The sequence below is a fragment of the Sciurus vulgaris genome, assembly GCF_902686455.1.
Source record: "Sciurus vulgaris genome assembly, chromosome: 14".
Classification (NCBI taxonomy): domain Eukaryota; kingdom Metazoa; phylum Chordata; class Mammalia; order Rodentia; family Sciuridae; genus Sciurus; species Sciurus vulgaris.
Window position 1 is genome coordinate 87,490,987 of NC_136475.1, and position 5,598 is coordinate 87,496,584.

A 5,598-nucleotide genomic window follows, 5' to 3' on the forward strand; every position below is an offset into this window, starting at 1 on the left:
ACTCACAACTGTACCTCAGGACATTTAAAACTTATTCAAAGCAACATGGCCCTGAGAGAAGAAATACACATCACTATGAATATAGAAGAACAAATTGTAAGGTAGTCATACCATAGACGTCTATTGAACACACCGAGGATCACACATGAGAAGGGATGAAACTCACTCTCAATTTAGAGGCATAGTTATCTCCTTGCAGGATCTTTCTGAAAATGGCATCCAGTGAGAGAAAGACATCCAAGCAGAATTATTTGTTTTTCAGTGTTTTAGGAAGAATGTAGAGTACAACGATCTTTCAAACTTTCCAAGAATTCAGAAAAATTTTCTGGCCCTTTCTAATGAATTAGGAAATGTTCCATTCTAATCACAAAATGAAAGATAAGACAATTGGTAAATATGATCAGTTTTTGCAATTATAGGTCAATCCTAAACCAAGGACGTGATAAAGGCAGGACTGGTGAGCTGTTTCCTGCATTCTGCCAGAAAATGCCAACACATGTGCCAAGAAACTGTCAGCAATTGTAACCAGAGTACCTGAAGCTATCTGTCCCAACTCCCTTTGGTGGGCAGGAGAGAAGACAGGCATTTCAAAATCCTTCTGGTAAGTCATCTTTATACCTTTTCAATCTTTCTTCCTTCCTAAACCCAGTCTATTCTCCCTGCTAAAGTCTGTCCATCCTCACCACCTGGCCACACATGTAAGTGATACACAATGCACTCTCTGGTTGTCCTCTAAGAGGGCTGCACAGGGAGCAAGCTTTAGATGCCGCTGAGACAATGATGACATTGTGATAGGGAGGAGCTAAGGCAGACTTCCGTGTGAGAAGGTCATTCTGTAAAGTATCCGTAGGACGGGCCAGTGGGTAGGTAAATTGGGCACATATGGTGGGCACTATTGGCATGGGTCAAGTACCTGTAGAGAAATTCTGTAATAGACGCCCTCACTCAGGAGCACTGAGGGAGGGGTTACAAGAAGCTGAATACTAACCATAGATAGTCAAACGGTGTGTTCTCTTCCCCAGCCCAAACCTATTGCTCCCCCCTGGATTTCCTGTCTTTGCAGACAGTTCGTCCTTCCAATAACCCAGACCAAAACCTACGAGGTGTCCTGTGCTCCTCCTTTCCCCTCATTCCATCACACCTGATCAGGTGCATAAGGTTCCCCCTATGATGGACGCTGGTCCCCTCGTTCCCACGGATGTGTATCACTACCACCCACACTATTGCCACACTTCACGTGGGGCCTTCTGCCTTAACACTTTTCTCCTTCAGCGCATCCTCTACACACTTCCAAAGTGGGGCTCCTAAAGCACCAGCACGTCTTCAGGAGAAAGGGCAAGATTTTTCCATGATCTGCCCCTTGACACCACTCCAAACATCATACCCCACCAGTTCCTCTCATGCCACATTCTGTATTGAGCAACTGAGAATGTCTAGAAGTCTCCAAGCTGCTCTCTACCACTGCACTGGCCGACACACAGACTGCAAAGCCTTCCCTCCCCTGTAACCACCTCTAGCCTTGTACTCACCCTTCCCCGTGGGCACAGATTCTTCCTGGTGCCTCCATGAAGAGATTTGTCCCTTTGGGAATGATGACCCGGGCTCCTTGTGTCCAGCTCCTCCGTATGGTCAATGGTACTGTAGTGTTTATACTCTGATACACGAGTGGACTGCATATCTCTCCAAAGGGTGTCCAGTGTCCAATTTCCCACTCAATCCCTACAATCTATTACAGAATTCAGGAAATACTTGTTGGAGGCCCTTTCTAGAAATTTCAGGAAGTAAATTTGATAGTACTTAATATGAAGTTGATCATTTCTTCTGAATTTAGCAAAATCTATCTTACATAAAGAATGAAGAAACCATCAGCTCCAACCAAGAACTCAGAATTGAACAAGAGCTAGGGAAACCCAGGACTCGGGTTAAAGGAGAGGGTTTGAGGAGCCAGGAACAAAGATCCTTAACCAGAATCCTGCAGAAGCTGGATGAAAATATGTGCATATTCTCTCCAAAATATATATATATATATATATATATATATATATATATATATATATATATATATAGCCACATACCTACTGCTTCTGTGTCTCTGGAGAACCCTGACTAATACACCCAAGACCCATAGAATGCCATCCTGCTGGGTCAGCCCTTCTGAAGAGAGCCAGGGCATGATGCAGGACAACAAAGAACTCCCTACAGGGACCCTCTGTCAATCTTCCCCAGGGATGAATGCACACCACGAGAAGCCCAGGTCTTGGCAGGTCTGGGGAGAGATTTTGAGGGCTGCCCAAAGCTCTCAAACCCCAAATCTAATTCTGGTGAGTGGCAAAACATTGGACCTCAGTGAGACCTGGGGACTTACCCCTCCAAATCCTTCCTCCTCCTCCTCAATGCCCAGCACCTCAAGAGGGTCTGTGACTGGCCCTCCTCGGTGGTCCCTTCGCACTTCCTCACATTTGAGCCACTTGCCCAGTATCTGGCCATCTCAGTGTCTGGCTCAGAATCTAGCTGTTCCCCAGAACCCCTCCACGTGCCATCTTGCTCATCCTTCCCTAGAAGTCATGGCAAAGACTTCTCCTGACCCCTAATTTCAGAGTTCTACTTTCCATTCACCTGCGTCTGTGCACCCCGCTTTCCCTGAGGAATTTATTTGGCCATCAGTTCCTTGGTCATTGAGCCTTAGGAATCAGTTGGTCCCTGTGGCCCTGTTCCTGGCTTCTAAGGAGTCCAGAGTTCCAGAGACCTCTAGATTCAATTATTCGGTGACAAAATGATTGTTACCAAACTATTAATCCCATCTCCTCACATGCATGGTCTGCACACACCCAAGGACTCTGTCCTATCATCCAGTCTCATAGGTAAACAAAGCAAAGTCACACATGCAGATTGAGACCCCACAAAGACCAGAGCCAGGTCTCCCAGCTCCTCCCCCCGGCTGTACCACAGTCTCCCTGACCACAAAAGAAGGCACTGTTCCCACAGAAGCTCTCAGAATTAACACACTTCTCTGCACAGAGAGTTAAATGAGGACAGTGACGCCTCGCCTGCTCCCCTCCCAGAGGTGCTTTGAGGATCTGCTGAGATAATATGTGTGACAGTTCTTTGAAAAGCATGAAGTGCTATAGAAACAGGAGATTCAATTATAGACGAGCCTCCACCGAGTCACGAGGCCGCTGCGGCAGTTTTTTAGCTGCAGAAGAGAATGAAGCAGGACCTTCCTGAGAGACGCTGGTAACACCTTGAACATAAGGAAATCCTTCCCCAGCAGAGCCAGCTCCAAGCTAAACAGGGGAGAATTGTTTGGAAGGGACTCTCATTTCCTCCTTCCTATCCTCTCCCCCATGCAGAGTATTCAACAGACACTAATTTCACTTTATAAATGGAAACTGAATCATTGCATTCCAGGCTAGAAAATGATTGGAAATGAGAGTATGTCCGAGGTCAAGACCTAGCCACTTCCTCTCTGGACAGGAAGTGGACTCTCCAAATGTTTCTTGCAGGGCCTCTCTTGAGAAAAGGTCTGCTTTGGCCCTGGGTTGGGAAAGCATGCTGCTGTTTTCAAATCGGACTTTAAAGGAGAAAGAGGAAAAAGGAAAACCAGGATGTCCCTCTCTAAACAGGGATGTCAGCTCAGGAAGGAGGGGATGTGCAGCTGCCCATTGCGGGGGCTGTCGACAGCATAGGAATTGTTTAAACTCTGTTATAAACACAGGCATAGAGTTGTGGTGAGTCAGGGAGTGGTGTTGCCCCTCCACACACTGTGCAGGGCCTCTGGGGGCCCCAGCGCCCTGCTCACACAGCTGGCTACTCCATTGTTGTGAAGACCGTGGGGAGATGTGGGCCTCTGGAGGGCACAGCTAACGGGGGACTCTATATGGATTCCCAGACACAAAATGTGTCCTGTGCCTGAGACCGGATCTTGGGATCAGAGTCAGGGAGGGGAACTGAGAAACAGAGATATACTGGTCTCACCAGGTCCCCAAGAACAGACTGGCCATCTCGTTCCCCAGCTCCTGACTGGAGGGTGGACACAGAGAGGTATCAGAAATGCTGTTAAGCAGAAAGTGAAGGTGAAGGGCAGCGTTTTCTGCCTCCCTGATCTAAAAAGTCAATCAGGAAACTGAAGTGCTCACTGGGCAGGATGCAGAGGCATTCCCTGCCCAGCTTATTTCTGGGAAGGTAATTCAGATAGGATCCCACCTCAAGGGAAGAAGCCTCCAGCATGTGAGAAGCGAGAAGAGGTGCACCATTGGGAGCAAGGGGATCATGAGGTCTGGCAGAAAAGGCAGAGGCCGAGCAGACCTGGAGGGCTCCAGGACTAGGTGTGGGTCTCAAACCGAGTCACCATACCACAGGCGTCCCTGCATCCACAGCTGTAAATCAGACATAACAGTATCGCACTTTCAGAGGTATTGTCGCTGCTAAAGCATGCCTGAAAGTGCAAACCCACGTTGACTTGGAAAGCTGAGTTTATTTATTCTAATATCTGTGGACCCAGATAAAAAGAACCAGCAGCCTCTGTCCTTAGAAGCCTAGATCTTCTAAGAAAAAGAAGGCCCAAGACAAATACATGTCTTGCTCATTGTAAGAGTAGAACATACCCATTGTGAAACACTCAGAAGCACATTAAAGAATGAATAAGCAGGAGAAACAGCTACAGTTACCAGGTTGATGTTTTCTTCAAGTTTTCAAATTAGTTTTTAAGTGGTTATCATAGTTTGTACCAGTTTTTTCTTGCTGCATAACAACTCTAAACCTTGGCAGTTGAAAACAACATCCATTTATTATCCTGTGGTTCTCTCAGGTCCACAGTCCCGTGGGGTGTTCTGGCTCTTTGCTTAGAGTCTCTCAGGCCAACATCCAGGTACTGGCCAGCTGGGCTTTCTTAGGGGCTGGGAAATCTCCCTCCAGGCTCACTCTGGTGGTCGACTGAATTCTGCTCCTTACAGCTGCAGAACTGATGTCTTTGTTTCCTTGCTGACTTCTCTTAGCTTCCAGAAGCTTCTCTCTGGAACCAGCTCAAGATTTCTTCACCTTCAAAACCAGCAAGCCCACCTGAAGTCTTCCTCATGCTCTGGATCTCCTCGACTTCTATTTACCATCCAGAGGGAACGCTGGGCTCTGGAGGGCTCATGCGATTCAATTGGGCCTGCCTGAGAGTCTATCTCACCATGTCACATAACATACTCTCAGAAGTAGCACCAGGGCAAGGGTCATTGGTGACATGTTCAAGTTGTGCCTGCCATACAGTGTATGTCTAATTGGTATCTTATGATCACATTGGTTATTTACTGCTAGAATCTACTTGGGCCATGTTCTGTTTTGGTTAGTTATGCTTAGTCAATTGTTAACTAATTTGAAGACAGCCTCTGCCTGTAAGCATATGTTCTATCAATGCCCTTATGATGGTTACTTTTATGTGTCAACTTTACTAAGCTAAAAAAAAGAAAAGGTGGGGGGCAATTCCAAGAGACTGATATTAAAATTAGTAAATGAGTAAAGAAGATCTCTCACCAGTGTGGGTGGGCACAGTGAGTCCACTGAGGGCCTGGAAGGATCGAGAAGGCAGAGGAAAGGCAGATTTTCTCTCTTCTC